We start from the raw sequence: 22,897 nt of genomic DNA on the forward strand, positions 1-22,897 counted from the left end.
TGGTACTACTAGAAGGTAATGGAAACATTAGAAAGTGAGGCCTAGTTGAAGGAGCTGACGTCACTGGGTGTGTGTCTCTTATGGGGTACTGGGACCCTGGACACTCCTTTCTTTCTTTGCTTCCCAGCTGCCAGGAGGTGAGCAGTTTCATCCATCATATACTTGTGCAGTGATGTTTTGTCAAAGGCATCAGGGCCAAGAGCCAAGATACTATGAGCTGAAATCTTCAAAACTATGAGCCAAATAAACCTTTTGTCTTTATAAGTTGATCACCTCAGGTATTTTGTCACAGTGATGCCAAACTGACTTAAGCAAACTGATGACTGGAAGTTTGTGCTGCGAGACTATTGTAAATTGTGAGAAGAGCTACAGGCACAAAATTAAGCAAGTAAAAAAGCAACGTGACTATTAATTTCAAAAAATAAAAATAAAAACAAGAAAGATTGGGAGGATCTGAAAGTTCAAGACCAGCTCAGACTGTTTAGTATAATCCTGTCTTGAAAAAGAATGAAAATATAGTTTTCACTGTTATATTTCAGTGGCCATCTGTGCCTAATATTCACACTGTCAGAATAATGCCAGCACTGAATATCGAACCAAAAACTGCTGTGTAGGTTGATTGTCTGTATAAGTTAAGGTCTTTCATATAGATCCTCATCTATCAAACAGAAAGTCAGTGAATATAATCTACAGTATGGAAATATTAGGTGTGTTAATTCCTAAGTAAACTGTCCCAGGTCAAAAGTGATTTTGCTTCTAAAGAGGGGGGCAAGGGAGAGATAAGGGTGTAGGATAGAGACTTGTGATTGTTTTTGTAAAAACTATGTTTTTAAGTTTTAAAAGCATAAATATACATTACTTGCATAAAAATAAAAAGGAAATAGGTATTTTAACCATCACTTTAAAAATTAGCTTTGCTAGTTGTAGCATATATTTATAGCATTCCAGTCTGTAGAGCTCTTTTTGAATCCAACTTTGAAAATTTTTCACATTTGCAAACTAATGCCTTGTGAGTTTTCATCTCTTTGATTATGAAAATTAAAAAAAAATATGGCTGTGAGGCTTATTGTCAACCACTTCTCAGGTGGGTCTTTCTTATTAATCAGTATTTCAAATATTAGTGTTTGGTTCTTAGAAAGCAACCAGTAAATTGTTGTTTAACTTATGAATAATCTTAACACACAGTTTTTTAAACAGCAAAAGTTCTTTTTCACATTCACCCCACTTTTTTTTCTTTGGCCCCAAGAACGTCAAGGCATAGTTCTTATCAAATTTATTGTATACAGGGAGATGCTGTTATGTTCCCAGATCAGCAAAATGAATATAAATATCTGCGGCTAGTTTGGCAGTCTGTTTCTGTGAATTCATGTGGCCTCCTAGTCCTCTTCTTGAGTACCAATGCAGTTTTATTAAACATTATATAATGTTTTGGTCATGGGTCTCTTGATTCTGAAATCCACATTACTTTCCCTTTAAAATTAAACTAATCATCATCCTTATCTTTCAGGATCCCTCAAATGGGTTGCTGCCCCATGGCCATAGGTGTAAATTCCTCTGGAAGGTTGCTCTTGGAGGTGATGAGTTTGGAATGCAGACTCCTGATGGGCTTGCTCCCTGCAACAATCAGGAATCACAGCCCAGAAGGAGTAGACACAGGGCCACAGATAACATGCAAAACTACTAGCAATGACAGTTAAAATGATGCTTTAAGGTAGATAAGGATGGTTTGAGAAAGACCTGGAAGATGGGGCAGACTTGACGCTTGCCAGGTGACTAACAGATGTAATGAGTTAAAGAAGTGAGGGAATCGGAAGGGTCAGCATTTATGGTTTTGAAGTGCAGTGCTGACTTTCAAATCAGCTTGCCTCTTTGGGGTAATAAACCCACCATAGGAATACCTCACTTTCACATAAATACACTCAACTGATCGAATATCAGGTACCTGTAGTTATTAAAGAACTAACATACTGTTCACAAGTTTACAGTCCTGGATTTTATTTCATATATAGTTGTACTAAGGAAGCTCTGAGTAAATGGGGGTTGACATCTTGATAAACTCACAGTCTGTTGGATGAGCTGGTCATTTCAACTGAGTAAAGTGTCACGAGGTGGGAAAAGCTACAGCCTGTAATGAGTGGGAGCCCCAATCCAATCCCCTCAGCACTGTCAGAGAGATCAGATATGGTTCTGACAGTCTGCGTTTTCAAAAGAAGCTAGAAACCCAGGATCTTGTGAAAAACTTCTTTACTTTTACAGCTGATTCAGAGAGCTAACTCCTTAATATCTTGATGAATGATTAAATTTTAGAATAATCATAGTGTTTAGGAATATGATGGTAATTACTGGGACAGTCCAGCTTAAAGTTCCACATGGTGGTTTGTAGTGAACAAGAGAGGGGTGGGGAGAGCTGGGGAGATGCCTGTTTCTCAGCATGAGCCTTTGGGGGCACTGAATTTTAAGCTATAGGAATGAACTGATTTAATTAAAAGAAAAATTTTAAGATACAATTGAATCAGCCGTACAGGTAAATTCACTGAGAGGCTCAAAGAGTTTAGCTGATGTTCCAACAGCTTCTAAGAGGCAGAGCTAGGATCAAAACCCAGATTTTCTGAGCCCCTATTTTTTGTACTCACTTCATTTCTCCATGCTGCCTCGTGAAGCAGACATTTCGTTTGAGGCTGTATTCATCAATGTCTAGACCCTCCTTGGCCAGATCAGCACCCCAGTGGAGGAGAATGTGAGCCCCGACCCCCCCAACTTCTTTAAATTCACTGAGCCAGGAGTACCTGTTTCAGTTCCTACTCTGTGCAGTGGGAAACCCCAGCTAGTGGCTTGTAACTAACCGTATTCTACTTAGTTTACACAGTTGGGGGTCAGGGTTAGGGAAGGGCTCACTCAGGTAATTTTTCTGTGGTTCAAGGTCATCTGACGGTACCATGGCATGGGAATCTAGGACCCCTCATCCACATAATTGGTAGTTGATGCTGGCTGTTGACACAGTACTTTGGTGACCTCATCCACATGGTGATTTCATCTGGGGATGTCATCTAAAATACCTCTTACCCTCTCCCTAGGAAATGTGACCTTTCATTATTATATAGTCTAGAAAATGCTTCCTACAGGAATTTCCCTGATTGTCCTCAGTAGCAAGGTCTCTTCTTTCTTTGACTAGATATCACATTTCCTGAAAATCTGCCTTGTAGCACTTTCAGGAAGGCTTACATTAGGCTTATGTTGTGTACCTGTGTTCTGGCTCCTCATAATGCCTGCAAAATAACCTGCAGACTGAGTAAATATTTACTTAGTGAGGTAATGATTCCATAATAACTCCAATGGGGGTCTTAAAAGAACATACAAGTCCACTCACGTCTTGTTTTGTTTTTTTCTCATTTCTCATTTCTGAACAATGGAATCAGCCAAAGAAGTTACAGTGAAGAGTTACAGTATAAACTATGCATGACTGTTTCCTGTGTTGATATTTATGCTGTGAGAAATGAGGATGTGAAAATCCAATCCGAGTCATTTATAATTTGATTTAAAAGCTTTTTCTTTGTCAATTATGCTTAAGTCTATAGTTTCAAAACTTTCCTTCATCACAGAAGTAGATGATCAAGCAGTTGTTATGGCTGGAGTTCCTTGTTCTGGAAATGCCCAGAGTTCTTAACCAACCTTCCAGCCAATTGGAGGGGGTTGCTGTCATGACTTGGGGTCTTTTTTTCAGACTTGTCTCTCTATGTTCCTTTGCCACACCTCATTTCCTTTCAGCTGTGTATCCAGAAGTCACTTTCTGTGCTTCCTTCCTTCCTACCTTTCTTCTTTTTTTCTTTTTGTAGATATTTTTTGAGACAGGGTCTCGCTATGTAGTCTGAGCTGACTTTGAACCCACTATGTATCCCAGGCTGGCCTGGAACTCGTGGGGCTCCTCCTGTCTCAACCTCCTGAGTGCTAGCATTACAGGCAGAAGCCACTTTCTTAAATAGGCACATCCTGGCTGCCCCATCTAAATCTGTCTCTCCCAGAAACCCAAGCTTACAGAAAGTGAGGACCACTTTCTTGAAGCCTCTGGGAAACAACAAATCACCAGATTTACAGGTACTGCTCATGGCATCTGTAAAAATGAGTTTATTGGGCTTGTTTTTGTGTTTTAGCTCCTGAACAGAAATACCAGTAAGAACAATTTTTAAAAAAACAAACAAAAACCGAACGGAATCCCTCTGGCATAATAGTGGCTATAGCAAATGCAGTCTGTGATTCCTTGTGAAATCCCTAGATAGAAGCTCATTCTTGGATTTAATTGGTACCCTAGATTATAGGGCCAGGAGGCTTATACTATATTCATTGACACCCCTGGAGAAACATTTGTAAATTAATCCAGTCAAAGCCTAAGGGGATCAGTCATTTTGTGTGTGTGTATGTGAGATAAAGAGTAATCTTGGGAGATTATTGCTGATCACAAAAGAGAGACTAAGGAAAATTTTCCCTGGATTTGGAAATAGGGCAGGATTACTGGTGTCTAGGCTGAAGCCTGAGAGCAGGCCGGTTTGCTCAACCAGGTCCCTCATTCTGATTTTTTTCTTGTAGAAGCGAAGCTATCTTTCTTTAGTGTGCTACTTAACATGGATTAGGATAGTTTAAATTCCTTAAGGGTAGACGTTAACTTGCAGAAAACCGAACACAATGGAAATGATACTTGCCTAATAGGAACACATATAGATTTTGCCATGTAGAGATGTAAATGAAAACATAAAACCACAACATATTTAATGAAAAGGAAATAAAGACTAGAGTGAAAGCCTGAAGAAAAAAAAGTATGTCCTCCCTTGGTACATCACGCCTCCTTCATGTCTTTTGACTTTTCTGACAGCATCTATTTTTTTCTAGCTTTCTTTGTAATTTACGCTTGTAATGTATGTTGATTGTCGATTCTCCTGCTAACATGAAAACTTCAGAAAGGCAGAAGTTTTCATTTGATTGGTTCATGTTGTGTCCCAAAGCACTAGAATTTTGCCAGGCACTTAGTAAATGCTCAATGAAGGCTTCTGTAATGAAAATATCTCTTGACTTAAGCCAGTGATTTCCAAAATTTTGAGCTCAGAGGAAAAGAAAAGCCAGAGTCTCCTGAGAATCCGCCATGCTGGGACTTGGGGGACCAACCAAGAAATCAAGGATCCAGCAGCACAAGCCTACGTGCGACCTGAGAATCAAGCTGCAACCGCACCTCCAACCCCTTTTAGCAACGAGAACAGGCTGAGTTGATATCAACTAAGGTATATAAAGCAACCAAATGCTTGTATTTTTGGGTTGATTATGCAGACCTGGGGTCAGTTGTCTCTCCAGAGGATGACAGTATACAATACAGCAAATATGGGGGATTTTATTCTATTTTGTCTTTGAAGGCCAATACTGTTTTCACTGTTTTGCTTTATTCAATATTCTATTTGATTGGTTTTATTGTGTTTTGTTTTTGGTTTGATGTTGCTATGCCTGACAGAGTGGATAACTATTGTGAAGATAACAAGCTATACTATGGTAGCTATTACTGTTTTCCGGGTATCCTGCTCTGAAGTTCTGTATCAATTTTGCCACATTGTCTGGATTAGCTGTGTTCTGTCTTGCTTGGCTGTATTTTATTATTTTTTTAAAAAATATTAAGAAACAAAATTTTGAGCTCAGTTCACAGTAAGGTGTCTCTTTATATGTTGGCACACACTTGAAGCAAAAGGTTCACGAGGCCAGACTGCCTCTGTTATCTGCAGTGCTTTCTAATTGTTTTCTGTCTTCATCTATTTCAATTTTTAAAATTTTTGGGGCCACTCATGGATAGATTTCACCATCTGTAGTATGGAAAACTTTGATGTATAGCTGTGTAAAACCTGCTATCACAAATAGGCAAATGGAAAGAGGAGGAAAGAAAAAGCAGAATATTTTCTACCATCCACTGCTGCAGAAAGTGTGTTGTATTTTTCTGTAATCTCACCCCTCTGCTGATGTAGACATATAGTCACATTCCATTTTTTTCTTTGGGTTAAAAATGTTCTCTCCTGCAAGGAGAACTGAATTATTTCCAAAGCAAAGAGCTATAAATGAGCCTGTGAATTGATAATTGATCATCATAACATCTCAAGGAGAGAGGGTTTACATCAGCTCTTGGTAATTCAAAGCAAGAGAATTGGGTAAGGAGCCAGGAAGAATACATTTGGAAAATAAAGGTGATTATTATGGGAGAAAATACTTGTCTCAGTTTTGTTAAAATTGGAGTAGGTGTTTCACGAAGTATTATAGAATAATGTGGGGGAGTATAGTAATAGACGTTTACTGAAAAGATCCTGTTTGCCTGATAAATCACAGGATGCTTTGCAGGTCCTGCTAATGTATCACTTATTTTCACTCTTCATCTTTTGTCTCCTTTCCTCATTTAGCCTTGCGCTTCCCCTTATGTGTTCCCTTATGGTTCTCATTTTATTGCTACTAGAAAAATAGAGCTACAAACCCAGAAATGGAACTCTTCTGTATCACCAGTGATAGCACTGTTATTAATGGGCTAGATGGATTCTGGCTGCAAGCTGGGATATTTCGTTACAATCTCACATCAATAATTTGGAAGAATTTTTGCAGCAGTGTGATTTTAATCTTAAAGTTAATTAACTGACATTTATGAGCACTGTATAGGTAAGTTAGTGAAGTAAATCTTAATCTCAGATTTATTGATATAGTTACCTAATTTAACTTTTGGTTTTATTTCACATAAAGGAAGTTTTTATTTAAAAACAAACAAGTCTTTTTATGTAACCTTCTTTGAAAAATCCAGACAAAATGATTGTAAGTAACAAAATTCCAAGATTGCATAGTTAAATAAATCTATGCTGGCCTTCATCATGCTTATCTTTTAGAATGTCCCTTTTAACAAAATGGGTTCTTACAGAACTTCATCTTTAGTGATGTATATTAAGGAATTCTCTATTTGCATTTAAACAATCTCAGCTAAAACCAGTTTAAGGAACAAAAGAAACTTTATGAGAACACAGAATTGAGGAAGAGTGCCAGGGACTTTAGGAGTTATAAGTAATCATTACCATTGAAGAATCTCTTTTCTTTTCCTCTCCCTACACACACACACACACACACACACACACACACACACACACACACACAGAGCTCTGTTTGTTTTTTGCACCCCTCTACAGAGGGTCTTCTTCCACGTGAACAAAGCAAGACTCACTTTTTCTTCAGATGTAGAAGAGTCCCTGACCTTTATTCCAGCAGGGAAATCTCAGGGAAGATACCTCATTGCCCTGGCTTGCCTCATTAAACTTGAAGTACAAGAGATACACGTGTTACTTTATTTTTATGGCTCTTCTGTAAAACCAAAAGATAACACTAAAAATTTCTTGGAGCAGGTATTATAACTTATTGGTTGCCATTGTCTCCAGAACCTAGAATGATAGTCCATAAAAATAAGCACTTAATAAACAGACTTGGATTGTGGATTTTAAAATGGTTAGAAGTGTAACTTTTATATATATTTTACTCTAGTAAACAAGTTATTATCTATTTTATTGTCCATTTATCAAAAGCAGTATATGTCATAATGTTTTTGGATTTCAAGAGAAAATCTGATCTCAAACTTGGTTCTTTTAAGAAAATAGGGCTTTAGCAGTAATGTACAATGATAGATTTCACTTTGAGGAGCTTAAAAAACTTGAAATTAAAATGTTATAATATGGAACATACTCATATTTGGAGGGAATGTGGAAAGATGTTAATACTGGAATTGTATATTTTGCTTTATGGGTACCTGGGGGAATATTGGGGATCAGTTTTTTGGGTTGGTATGCAGTAAGTAATGGGAGTTTTGTTCATTTTTCTTTTCCCAGTGGATATGTATATGACATCTAGTAAGTATTAAATAAAAATTTGTTGAATAAATGACTAAATCATTTGGCATGGGAATTAAGTTCTCTATCAAATTAGTCACATTTAAAAACAACAAAGATTTTTGAACCCATAAATCCATTCAGAGAGTGACAAAAATCTTCATCTCTTCAGGCTGATGCATGTTTTTGTCTAGTGTTGAACTACCCCTGATTTGTCAAGTTCACTGCTTTTCTTTGTTGCCTTGATCCAGTCAGTCACAGTGTGTTCTAGACTGAATTGAAGACCCAGTTTAATCATTTCCTCATTGTATTCAGCCCCCTGCCCTCTGACTCTGGGCTTAACTGTGTGACTTCTTTAGCTTACAGAGTATTAGCAGTTGTAGTCCTCGCAGACACAGAATTTTCTTGTCAGTTTCTGCCTCATCTTTTTGCTCCTCTGCTGTTGCTGTGAGATGGTGTCGAGTGGTCCACTGAAAGATGAGGAGTGTGGGACGGAAACAAGCTGTCTCATTTGTCCCAGTCTATAGCATCCTGAAACAGCCTGATGAGATCAGTAGAGATGCTCTGGAGGAGCCTAACCCTGCTCATGCTTAGTGTTTGTTCATGGGTGTGTGAGTGACATACAACTAATACATCACGCTCTTACCATTCTGTGCTTCCAAACTTCTCAGATTTCCCTTCATTGCTTTTGGGTAGCCATCCTCTTTATCCAGGATAATACTCACATGTTCATTCTGACAGAATCATTCCAACTTTCAGCATCCAGCTGTTCACATTTTAATCCATTCTGCAGTGAATTGTTTTAGGCATAGGACTCTAATAATCACTGTCTCAGAATTTATTTTCATCTTTTGTAACCTATTACAATGGTACCTGGGTTCACAAACTTAATTCTTACGTGAATTAAGAATGCGTGATTCTGGTTGGAAAGCAAATTGGACAAGAATGGAATCAAATTCAATAAAGTTCAATGTTGATCTTATAGGAAATTTGATTTGGTTCCCATGCAGTTAAGTTTGCAACCAGAATTGTGAAAAGGATTAAGTCTGCAAACTGAGGTACCACTGTATATCAATTCTAAATAACTACATTCAAAGAGGCATTATGGTAACCATTGTTGATAACCTTGTACTCTGTTTTTACATCATGTGCTATGTCTATCCTTGGTTTTGACTGACAGCTTTATCATGCTTGATTTTATTCTCTTATAAAAAAAAGTAATAAGATCTAAGGGAGCAATAAAACCCAAAATGTGTAAATTTTGTTGTAATAAAGAGAGGGAAAAAAAAGTGCCTTAAAGGATACAACAGCAAGGGTATTTAGGTGTGTTAAATAGAAGACCATATTAATATTTTTAATTGGATTACTGAACACAACTATTTGCAGTCTCACTGTTTGAATGTTCACTTTGTATGCTTTGATCCTGTGACCTGAAACACCATTTCTAAGATGATAGCATGTAATCTGTTAACTGGTGATAGCTTACTTTTTTTTTTTTTGTAGTTCTGTATTACTTGTACCCTTACACTGTTTTGTTTTGTTCTACTTTTTTTTCTCTTTTTCCTTTTAAATAAAAAAAATAACTGCATTCAAAACTTCTGATATTCTAGTTTCACAATCTGTATTATAAACTTGTTTTCCAATAGCCGTAACTACTAATCCTTTACTCTGATTAGGTTTGTATTAGTATTTTTACAATACAGTAGGTACATTTTTTATCCATACCTCTAATCATAACTTCCATGCATGGCTATTCTATTGCTCTTCCTAAGCACCTGATGAATTCTGCTTTAGGAGATATTGTCAAGCCCTTTGCTCCTAAAGCATCTGCCCCGGAGGTGGCATCAATTACAAAAGAAAGCCTAATTGTTTAACTTATTTGTTGAATTTTAAAGTTGTTATGGAGAACTCCTGATGATTTGATGAAATTAAATAGGTCAAGAACATTTTGGTAAGGAATAATTTAGTAAACTAGACCATCTGGTGGAAAATAAATCCCAATCACTAGACTCTCCAGTAGTAATAACTTTGGTATGCAAAGAATATTTTAAGCATCTCTATAGTTTTTTTTTTTGTTTTCAGGAGTTAAGAGGGTAAAATTTAAGAAGCTGTTTTTCTTCCATATTTGTAAGATTTTGGAATAACTGAGAGTAGTGCATCAATAAATAATTGTTTAATGGTAAGAAATTGAACAAGCTGGAAAAATTGACGGCATCTAGCCTGTGAAAAACTGAAAACACAGATAAACAAGCAATGCAGATATCAGTTACAGAGCAATATAGTCAATAATTTACAATAGGAAATCTTCCAAACTTAAAAAATTCCAGTTCCTTTGCTTATTAAATAAATAATGTATGCTTATTACATAAAAGAAAATCAGAAGAACATTAATGCCTATAAGTTTCATTTAGTAGCAGCAACATTTATTATTCCTTTGGTATAAATCCTTAAAATTCTGTTCAATTTATGTCTGTTTCATGCTTGTGTATTTATTTTATATATGTACACACAATCTCATAATTTTGCTAATTCTGTACATGGTTTATCTATAGGCAATTATAATTTATTAAAGTGAGGATAATCATGTATTGCTAGAGTTGATTGGTTGTGCTTAATCAGTATTCTTGGGTTACTTCACTTAGGACCTGTTGTTGGCCCTATTTTTGTCCCTTTAGGTTGTTTTGACTTATCCAAGAATTATGACGGACACATCATAGCTACTCAATAAATATTTGACTGAAAGAATAAATGAATGGATAATCTTGTGTTGTTAGATGTTCAGTTTGTTTCCATTCAACAATTGTTGGTAGAGAATGTAAATATAACAATAGTGAATAATCATCTTATGAAGACACATGCTGTTGACTCCAACTGTGTATGTGTACGATTCATTGGGATAAGATGCCCCAGGTATCTGTAAAGCCAAATAAGACTTCAAGGTGGAGATGAAAATTGAGCTGCATTTGGGAAAAATGAGCATTTTTCAATGACTAGGGAAAATAGTAGTAAGAAGAGTTAATTAGGGGCTTCTTAAAGGTAAGTCTAAAACAAGGGGGAGAGGAATATACATAACAGAAGAAAGATAGACTGTAACTTCAGGGTTGGCAGGATGTATAGCTGCAAGTGAAGCATAACAAAAAATCTCACTGGAGTCAGAGTTGGGCCAGAGAGCAACCAACTGGATACTGGTATGAAACTGTCCCACTTCTTCCCATTAATTTGAGGAAGGCTATTAATCTTGGTGTCTAGAACTAGAAATTCTATTTATCTGATTTTCTAAGAAGTATGAAGTCAAGAAGGTGAGTGACCTCCGCTGCTACCTGTTCATGTATGTTCATCTACCTGGTGTCAGGGAAGGCAGGTAATATGTGACCCTGAGCACAGATGGGGTCTTCCAATGAATGGCATGGAGACTACAGCCAGTTTTGTACATAAAAGCTTATAGATGGCTTTTGGTAGACATGACTTATGTGTTCTATTAGATGATTGTTTTGTGGGAGGATGCCTGGAATTCCATGTTAAAGAGCTGAAGTTTATAGTCTTGTACTTGCTGAAAGAAATAAGTTGATCTACAAACACAGTGTTAGACAAGCTGGCAGACTCATGCAACAGAACAGGATAGTAGTAACTTTTAAGAAAGTTCTCAGACTTGTAATTGTGGCACTGTTGTTGAAGTTGAAGACAAAGGTAGCCATGCAAGGTTAAAGCACTTCAGTGCCCTCTGAAATTATTTCAGCCCTTTGAGCTTTTCAAACCAGTGCACTTTGAGACCTGAGGTAACTGCGGTGTGATAGTGGGGCTCTTCCTGAGTGGGTGTAGATTGGAATGAGCTGTTTGAATTATTTGCTGCTTATGGGCTACATTTCAGTTCTTTCGCTGTTGGTATAAGTAAATTTAATTAAGTTTATCTACAAGATTAAATTAATCTTTTAAGAATTATTCATTTCAATTTTATAAAACTCTAAGAAATGTTAACAAAAAGTGACCCATTCAGTATTAACCTATAAATATGCATATTTGAGTAGAGTGGACAGCAGGTTTCTTCACAATTCTTCATAAGCTAGTGATTCTTCACTATTGTTATAGTTACATTCTTCACCAACAATGGGGTTAAATGGAAACAAAACTGAACATCTAACAACACAGCATTATCCATTCATTTATTCTTTCAGTCAAATATCTGTTGAGTAGCTATGATGCGTCAGTCATAATGTGTATATTCACACAAATATATAGATTCATAACTCATGTCCTTTCCAACTTTATATTTACCTGTCCAACTGCCTACCAGCCTTTTTCACTGAGATCACAAATCCATGACCCAAAGAGAATGTGATCCCTTCCCTTCTCCAAACCTTTATTTTCACCTTTCAGTATTGCTGATTTCTTTTCTTCCTCCACATTCTGCATGAAATTCATTGCCAAGTTCTTTTGATTCTTCCTTCATTGATAGTCGAAGTTTAACTGCTTCTTACTGTGTTCTTCACCACCATCATCTTTTGCCTGGATCAATGCAGTAGCTTCCTAACTGGTTTCCTTGTTCCTCTCTTGTCCTCATGGATTCTAGATGAGTAGTAACCAGTGAATTTTAAAAATTATAAATCAACTTTGAATAATAAATATTTAAATGGTGCTTGCTTCCTATGTGCCAGTGCCAAACACAAATGCTTTCTATATGTTGATTAAATACCTTTTATGTGAAAATGCTTAAGACCAAAAGTATTTTGAATTTTGTACTTAGACTATTTGCTTATACCTAATGAGATTTCTTAGGGAGGGGACCTAAATCTAACCACAAAATTCATGTATGTTTCATATACACTTTACACACATAATCTGAAGGGGTAATTTTATATGATATTTTTGCTATACCTGTGCTTTGTCTCTGACCCGTCGTATGAGGTCATGTGTGGATTTTTCACAGGTGGTATTGTGTTGCCTCTTAAGTTTCAGATTTTCACTTAGGAATGTCAATTTGTACTGACTTAATCTTCACAAGGATGTTCACATTAGGTGCTATTGATAAAGTAGCTATTTTACAGTGAGGATCTAGAGGCAGAGAAATTAGATTTGGCCCAGATCACACAGCTAATTATAGTGTAGACTCAGAGCATTCTGACTAAGTCTGTGCCTGTAACCACTTGCTCTGCTCAGTTACCTTTCCTGCACTTCCCCCATACATAGTTTTATTTAACATTTCTCACATTTTCTGTATCGATCAGGTCTCTTCTCGAGGGCATAATGCTCCTTAAAGAAGACTTTCCTACCTGCACAGAATTCCATTCCAATTCCATAACCTTCCATCCTTTCTCTGCTTTATTCTGATCTCTCTTCCTCTTTGGTACGTAAGTTATATGCAAACAGATCATGTTTTCAATCTCTTAGGAAAGTGTCTACTGCAATATTTGTTGAGTCAGTGAATGAATATTGATCCTTTAATTAAAAACTAAATAGCTGAATCTGTAAAGCAAGAGATTACTACTAAGTGTCAGAGAAAATCAGTGTTTCTTGCCACATAAATCTTAGGTAATTATATTTCTGTTCCTAAGTAGCTTTGTCTATGACTAAGCTATTCACCCACTATTCATTTGTTTATCTATAGATCTTTACAATTGATGCAATATGTTAATGTGAAATTTGATGAATTTTGACAACTGCACACATTTATGTAATAAATTCCCTGATAAAGATATGGATCACACCCAACCCTTTAAACACTTTCTTGTTGCTGGTACACAATAATAGCACTCACAGCTTAAAGGAGGAGAGGTTATTTTGGCTCACATTTTCAGTCCATAGTTGGCTGGCTCCAAGGCAGGAAAGGCATGGTATAAGGGCTGAGATGGAATATACCTGCTCCAGACATGATGACCATAAGGCAGGGAGAAAAGGGAGGAGCTGGAGAAGATACACCTTCGCAGGTCATTCCCGCTGTGATCCATCCCCAACCATGCCCTATCTCCTGTCTGCATATTTAGCTCTGGGCTCATCTGGATTAATGCATTGAGTACCAGCACCCTTATAGTCCAATCAGCTTTTGAAAGTCCCACCTCTGAACACATGAGGACTTTGGGAAGCATTCTAGATATAAATTACGACATCCCTCATCCTAGAAAGTTTCCCTGTATCTCCTTGTCAATCCTCACTCTTCATGGACAATTACTACTTTGATTTCTATCATCACAGATTAACTTGGGGAGTTATAAAGGGGATCATCCAAGTACATAAAATATTTTATGCATATTGGTATAGAAATATTCACAATATTCACTCTGCATAATATTTTCAAGATTAATCCACAGTATTGCATAAAACAGTTGTTCATTCTTTGTAGGCTACTATTCCATTGTATAACCAGACTATTCTGTTTATACATTCTCATGGTGATGGGTATTTGTATTGTTTCTTGTTACTGATAATAAAACTACTATAAGCATCCTTGAACATATCATTTTTGTAAGTTTTTATTTTGATATTGTGCAAGTCTTTTGTGGGTTTATTTGGTCATTTGTCTGGAATGAATATCTATGTATGGAATTGTTGAATTATAGTTAATATTTATGTTTAACTTTATAAGAAAGTGAAAAATCATTTTCCAAAATGTGATATTTTTTATACTCCCACCAGCAATTGTATGAAAGTTATAGTTGCCTTACAACCTTGCCAGGAGTTTTTGTCAAGTCTTTTTAATCATAGGCATCTCACTGAGTGTGATGGCTAATTATGATTTTAATTTGCATTTCCCTGTTGATGTTGAGCTTTTCCTTATGTGTTTAAATTGGGAATTGATAAGGAGACTTATGAAATATTTGTTCAAATCTTTCATTCATGTGGACTTCATGTGAAGTTATTTGTTCTCCTATTAATCAGTCGGGTTACTGTGTTCATTTTGGACATAATTATTTTATCACATATATTTGATATGCACACACACAAATCACAGCTTTCTCTCCATTATGTGATTTTTCCTTTTCATTTTAAAAACTTCTAGGTTTTTGATGATGTTCAATGTTGTCACTTTTTTATGACTAGTGCTTTCTATGTTCTAAGAAATCATTTTCTACCCAATATTAAGAGGCTATTATTTTATATTTTGTTTTATAAGCTTTAGAGTTTTTAGATTTGGATATATGACCTGTCTCAAATGAGTATTTATATAAAATTTAAGGTTAACATCTATCTTTTTCATAGACATTTCCAAAGAGGATTGGACTAGTTGTTGAAAATACTTTCTTTTTTGCCATTAATTGCCTCAGTGTATTAGAAATCACTTGATCAAGAGTTTAATTTTGAGTTCTATATTCTGCTACCTTGATCTATTTGTATATCTTTATACCAGTGTTACCCTGTAATAATTGTCATACCTTCATAATAAATCCTGAAATCAAGTAGTGTGACTGCTTTGATTCTGTTCTTCTGTTCAAGCTATTTTAGCTGTTTCATGTCCTTTGATTTACCTCCCATATTTTAGAATGAACTTGTCAGTTTCTACAAAATCCTTTTGGAATTTTGGATGGTGTTGAATCAGAGACCACCTTGAGGGAGGACTGGTCAAAGGGTTTAGTCTTTTAATTAATTCATGAAAATATCTTTCATTTTACTCAGGTCTTCTTTAATTCCTGCTAGAAGTGTTGTGTTGATATTATTGTAACACTTTTATGCATTTAAAAAAAATTATTCTAATAAGTATATAATTCTTTTTGAATTGGTATGAGTGGAAAGTTTTCTTAATTTCCTTTTCACTATTAAAACCACTGATACTGGTTTTTTTTTAGTTGGAAGATTTTTTGATTATTAATTCAAACTGATTATACATCGCCTCGGATGCTCTATTTTTTTCTTGAGTCAAGTTTGGTAATTTACATGTTTCCAGAAATTTGTCCTTTTCATTTATATTATCTGATTTGTTGGCATTCAGTTGTTCAAACTGTCCTCTTATAATTCTTTTTATTACAGAAATAGACATAAAAGGTCAGTACAAATGTTCCCACTTTCACTTTATTAATTTGGATTTCTATTTTTTCTTAATCAATTTAGGTAAATACTTATTAATTTTGCTGATCTTTTTAAAGAACCACAGTTAATTTTGTGGGTTCTATATTTTTCTGTTCTGTTATCTTGTTTTGTTTATCTTTACCATATCTTTGTTAGTTCCTTTATTTTGTTAGCTGTGGGTTTAGTTTTTTCTTCCTTTACTATTTCCTTAAAGCATAAGGCTAAATGATTGTTTGAAAATATTTCCTTTTAAAAATATAGCCCGTTATAGCTATAAAATTTTGTCTGCACATTGTTTTCACTGCATCTTATAAGTTTTGGTATACTTTATATTTCATATGTTTGTTCTTGACTTATTTTATGCATCTAAGCATTTTCTAGTATTTCTTGGGATTTCCGCATACTTGTATTTTCAGCTTTTCTTTTGTTATTGACTTCTAAACTTATTTCATTGTGGCCAGAGAAAATAACTTGTATGGTCTCAGTCTTAAGAATTAGCATTTGTTTGGTGTGGCCTATCTGGAAAAATGTCTTATGCTCACTTTAGCATATACCCCTCCTCCCCGCATTACACTAAGGATTGAATCTGGCATGTTGCCCATGCTAGAGCAGCGCTATACCTGAGCGACAGCCCATGGACTCAAACATTTTAGGAAAAAAAATTTTTTCTCTTGGTAGGTGGAATGTTCTGCATATGACTATTAACTCTGTTTAGTTTATAATGTTGTTCAAAGCCTTATTTCCTTGGTCATCTGCCTAGATTGCCTATCCATTATTTAAAGTGACATAATGAATTTTCCAACAATGATTTTTGAAATATTTATTTCTCTCAGTTCTGTCATATTTGCTGTATATATTTTGGGATTGTCTTGTTGGGTGCATGTACGTTTATAGTTGTATCTTCTTGATGACTTGATCTTTTTTTAAAGCAACCTATAATTCCCTTGTCTTTTGTTAACAATTTTTATTTTAATTATTTTTTCCTGCTATTAGTAAAGCTATTTGTACAGTCCTTTTTTATATTTCTAACTTTGATTTCATAATACTTTAAAAAGTTCTATATTTCTATTGTAGGCATTGGTTTCTCACTTTTCTTTATTATAGTATTTTTGATAATGATTTTACTAGCCTCACAAATTGCTGAGAATGTCTTTTCTCCTTTGAAAGAGTTTTTGTATGATTGGTACTATTTCTCAAATGGTTGATAGAATTCATCAGTTAATATGAATGTAGAGTTTTCTTTGTTTTGATTATGCAATACTGATCTAATATTATCAAACTGATGATAATATTATTTAGATAATCTATATGCTTACTGGGTTTTTTTGGCTACTTCTTTAATCAGTAACTAAGAGGGAAACTAAAGCCTCTGAGAATAATGGTCAATTTGTTTATGTGTTTTTTTCTTAAAGTTATATGAGTGTTTTTTTTATGTACACTTGTAATTTGTTGTATTGGTGAAACAACCCTCTCAATATGAAATATCAATCTTTGTCTTTCGTATCACTTTTTATCTTGAAGTTTATTTTCTCGCTATTTTAGCCATATCTTTTTTATGCTTGCCATTTACATGATATATCTTCTTTGATTCTTTGTCTTTCAGACTATCTGAAACATATATATATATATATGTATTATGTATACATATGCATAGTATTTCTTTTACATAGATGTAATTAGAACTGACTTTTTCAAACTAGTTTGACAACATCTTTTTTTTTTTTTTTTTTTTTTTTGGTCTTTTTCATTTTTATCAGTACCAGGGATTGAACTCACGACTGCTTGCTTGCAAGGCAACAACATCTGTCTTATACTTAGAACATTTAGTACGTGTTTAACTGTTTATTAATATGTCTGAGTTTATATTTACCATCTAGCTCTTTGTTTTTTTATTGGTCCTATTTAGTTTTTGTCTTTTTTATCCTACTATGGATGAATTAGATATTTTTAATTGGTAAGTTTTCTTATTCCATTGAACATTTATATATCTATGTCTGTATCTGTATCTGTCTCTATATCTGTATCTATAGCTTGATAGGGCTTTAGGGTTACATTATTGAGCTTTCTTGTATATAGTCTACTTAGAATTAATATCATTAATTCTATTTAAAATTTTTTCATTTTATTTGTTTTACCTTTTAGTTCTAGAATTTTCATTTTTTCATTTTTTATTTCTGTTATTATGCCTCATTTTTTCATTGTATTGATATTTTCCTTAAAATTCTTGCATATATTTGTATATCTACTATAAAGTCCTGTGCTAATTTCAATATCTGGGAAAAACTTTTATTTATTTTGAACTCTTCTCTTTTTCCTCAGTTAACGATTTCATTTTTGTGTGCTTTCATATATCTAGTAATTTTTTTTTTTATTATATTCTGGGCACATTATAGGGAATCCAGCTAATGCCATTTTCCTTGAAGAGGTGTGTTTTGTTCTGCCAAGGAGGCTAAATTACTGGTGGATTTGCTTGATCCTCCTTGGCTTGTTTAATATTTGTTAGAGCTGACCTGTTTATGCTTTGTCCTCATGTGTGACTGTCCTGAATGCCTGAATGCTCAACCATATTCTACTCTTGCTGCTCTGAACTGCATTGTTTCCTAGTCTTGCACAGCCTTAGGCATTCACCTCTGACACACAGCAGCTTCTCCTTGCTAAGTCCCATCAGATCTTGTGCTGTGCACACAGAGCCAAGGGTCCTCAGGAAATTGCCAGGAAGGCAAGCATGAAGGCCTTTTTGGTAGAGCTTTCTTCTCTTTAAGAGGTTGCTCTGCCTCGCTAGTCCTCAGTCCTTATCTTAGTTACTTTTTACTGTTTGCTGAGACAAAATACCTGATGACCAAAGTTGGGAAAGGAAAGGTTTATTTCTTACAGTGTTTGGAGGTTTCAGTCCATACTTGGTTGGCTCCAAGACAGGGTGGCATGGCTGGGCCGCAGTTCATGGTGCCTGCAAATAGCAAGCAGAAACCATCAAGAGAGAGAAACACACCTTCTTCCTGCCATTACATTACATCCTGGCTCCACTCCTAGGTGGGTGTAGCACTGACATCATCAATCAAAGCTCTAGACACTGCACCAATCACAAATGCATAATGCAAATGCATGAGGCCTAGGGGCCACCGAGATAAACCGTGATATTCCTGATTTCTATCTTCTCAGATCAGTGATACTCAGTGTATTATTTGGACTTCATTTCCCTCACCCATGTCTGAAGGTGGGAGCAGACACAAGACTCTCATCACCTAAGTTTCCCTTCACTTACTATTTATTTGTGTGAAACTTAGTGTTGAGTCCTGTGAAGATACAAAGAAGTAGATGATAGGAAGCTTACAAGTTATCCAGGAGAAGCTGTCTGTATGTGCTATTAAATTCAGAGTATTTTCTTGGTCTTCCACCATTTGAGAATGCTAGCTGATTGGTAGTTATCTTTTTTCCTACCATTTTTAGACCCCAGATTTGCAAATCTGGTTTAAGATTAGGAAGGACATCATATACTGGAGAGATTTATAAACCAAATTGTATCATTAGTGCATTGTATTACTCAGAATAATATAGTATTGTCAGGGGCTGCCATGTCAAATTCCTTCTAATTTAGTTTTTTTTTTTTTTTTTTTTTTTTTGATACCAGGGATTGAACTTATGACTTCACGCTTGCCAGGCAGGTGCTTATGCTGCTGAGCTAAATCCTCGGCCCTCTAATTTAGTTTTTTAGTGGTAAAAGCTCCTTGTCTCTCAAGGTTTCAGAAATAAAATAGACTAGAAAACTGTTTGCATTTGTCTCAGTCCTTTGATTTAGTTCTCATCGTGAGCCTTTATTTCTTTAAATCTGTTTGTTATGGATTCTGTCCCAGAAACCTCCTTAAGATCTGCGGATAGAGATAAAAGCCTTTATCGATGGCTTTGAAGCACCTGCAATGTGGATATTTAAACAAATGCAGTGAAATATGGGTAAGATGCTTGATAGAGGTCAAGTGTGGAAACACTTAGGAGGGACAGGGACATTTATCCGAGGCTGGGGAGAAGGGAGATGCTAGGGAAGACCCTCTGGAGGTGGCAGTATCCGAGGCTTGGAGTGAAGGTTAGGCATGAAAGGACTGAGAAGAAGAGAAACATATGCTAGCGAGCTGCACTGATAAATGTGTGAGAGCCGAGGGAACTTCAAAACTTCAAGTTGGGCTCATTCATTGTGCCTGAAATTTTGGGATTTAAGGAAATAGGGTGATTTAGATCAGGTAGGTAGGAGTTAGTTGGATCAGAGATTCGCAGCAGTCATCAACCAGAGCCTGCCACTCCATTGCTGTGAACCATTTTCCTGCTTTGGATTTCATTTTTTAATCTCTAAAGAAATACACATTTATGGTAGAAATGAAAAAAATGAAGAGAATTATGCCATTTTGATCCTGCCACAAATGTTATTTTAACAACTCATAAATCCTTCCGGATCTTATGTATGTATTTTTCTTTCATAAAAACCCATTACATTGTACTTACTATTTTACAACTTTTTTTTTTTTTGGTTCAGTTAGTATTTTAGAAATATTTTTGCATGTTACTAGATATTCCTTTGAAATTTTATAATTTCTGAATAGGAGTATTTCTTTGGTTATACCATCATGTATTATTACAACACTCCTATTTGATTATATGGTTATAAGTGTATTTGTATATTGCCCATTTCAATTACAACAAAATGCTTTGCTGTTAAAAATAACATTGAGATGAACAGTTTTGTACAGATACTTTTTTCTCATAGTACGTAGCTCAGGATTCTCTGAAAGTAGCTTTATTGTCTGGATTTTACAACAATAAATTTATAAGATTAACATACCTGAAATAATTAGAAGGCAATGCAAAACCATATATCACTGTCTCCTTATTAATTATTTTAGGGTTTTGCAGCACCTTCGTTGATGATTTTCCCACATGCTGGCCCATAGTACTGTATTTGATTTCTCAAACATGCCATCTTCAGGTGGCATGACCTGTCTCAAAGGAGGTGAAGGAGCAGAGCTCAGTTCCACTTGACGGACAGTGGCGATCTCCTGGTTCTTGGGAGATGAAGGAACTCAGGAAGCTCGGCCTGGGAAGGGTGTGTCATCACCTGCAGTGAATGTCAGGAGAGAAGCAAGTTCATGTCTTAGCCATGCAGCTCAGCGTGGGGTTGGGGAGACTTTCTAGAGAAGATGCAGTGCACAGGAGGACCACCTGGTTGAGCTGGTGCAGAGAGTGGAGGAATAACAGATGCTGTACGGGATTGGAGCGGATGAGTAGAAAGACAAATAGTATCAAAGGTGCGTTCTGTGCTGCAAATGTACCCCTGTGTCTGACTACTTAATAGACACTTTTGTTTTCATCCTAGTATTTAATCTTCACAGTGCCCTTGTGAGAGAATAGCTGTTATTTGTATTTCTGCAGAGAACTAACAGGCTCATGCTGGTAGATATAGGGGTTGTAATCTAAACTTCAGTGTTATCATTGCATTTCATCTCTGCTATGAGCTAAATTCCACGTTTCCTTTACCCACAATATTTTTCCTTTTTGGTCTAGTCATCCTTTAGGATGAGAAAGAATAAATATTCATGGAGACCGTACTGTGGCAAACCCTATATTAGTAGCTTTACATAAATTAACTAATGTAATCGGGCCCTATGAGAAGAAGTATAAGAAACTTGCCTTTATCTGTCCAGGTCATGTAATGTAGCCCAAGGGCCATGCTTAAAATGTGATGGAGAAGGAATTTTATCTGACACTCTCAATCACATATGCCCTTGTCAGAGGCTCAGGCCATTTATCATTTCCTTGCTAATCTCCTCTGAGCCATGTCAGAGTTTTCAGGGTCAGAAGTAGTATCCATGGCTGTGAACAATTCTATTCCTGACTGTGAAATTGACCCAGTTTAGGAGGTTCTGGAAATGCCCTCCCTCCTGCTGGTTCAGCACTTGTTCTATGGATGGAATCTATCAGCTTTAGGACAACTGGAGTTCTCAAATTGGGACAAATGAGAGGTGTCTGCTGATCCTGTGTCCCAAGAGGTGGATTCCTGTTTATCAGTCTAGACTACTCTCTGGCGTTCTATTCATCAGTTAAATTATGTCATAAAATGTCTTGTCTGCCAAGGAGGGAGGGATGGTTTGGTGGTGTTGAGGAAGATCGAGAAGGGAGGGTACTGGGAGCAGCACAGCATGATTATGTCCCAGTTTTGTTGGATTGCATAGTCAGAAACTGTTGTTGTTCTGATCCACATTTTATCGTCCATTTCCTTCTTAACTTACAGATAGCTGCGTCAGGTCATGAAAAAAAATACATGCAGTGAAGCGAAACATAATAGATATGACTAACTAAAAGTAAAAGTTAGATATCAACGATCTTTATTGAAATGTTTAGCTGGATTCCTAAGAACAGTCATGAGATCATCTGGACACCTACCCTGAAGAGTATTTAGGACAAATAAGGAGGATATTTGACACCCTGAAATAAGGAGCTTCTTGAGACTTGGGGAGTAGAATGAGAATTGGCTTGGTCATTTTGGAGAATATATAGAATCAAACAGAAGTAGAGCTTTCAGAGTACAATATATCAGGGGAATTGAAAGCTGACAAATAGCACTTGTGGTTGAAGAGAAGAAAATGAGAATAAATCAAAGAACTCAAAGAAAAAAAGAGTGTATTCAAGTAGGAAGGGAAAAAGACCCAAATAGGGCCTACTGTTTGTAAATAAAAAAGAAACAAGTGAAAACACGCCAGAAGTCAGTATGATTTTGTGAGAACATCAAGTTAGTTTTATGGCAGCAAAGCCGTTTTCATTGCTAGGAAACTCCTGGCTTGGTACTAATTGTGGGCAGTCCACCTCCTCACAGCTGTGTTTAGTTGTTTTTTGCTTTTGATCTGAATAAGGATCCAGAACTGTCCCAGAGTTCTGGAAGGTGGGCCAAGGTTAGATCTGGAGTTCTTCCTTTAATTTATTGTGCTGATTCACAGGGTAGGACAGCGACTGGGAGGACATGTGTTAGAGTTTTGGCTATGAGAGAT

At 36.0% G+C, this 22,897-nt stretch overlaps 1 protein-coding gene across 1 annotated transcript in view; it reads left to right on the plus strand.

Moving 5' to 3' along the window:
• Kl (klotho) overlaps window positions 1-22,897 on the plus strand; it is a 48,673-nt gene that overhangs the window by 14,737 nt on the left and 11,039 nt on the right. The gene's annotated exons all lie outside the window — the stretch shown is intronic.

This window comes from Cavia porcellus, unplaced genomic scaffold (genome assembly GCF_034190915.1).
Source record: "Cavia porcellus strain 051 isolate PalLab524CR breed Dunkin Hartley unplaced genomic scaffold, mCavPor4.1 scaffold_21, whole genome shotgun sequence".
Lineage (NCBI taxonomy): Eukaryota > Metazoa > Chordata > Mammalia > Rodentia > Caviidae > Cavia > Cavia porcellus.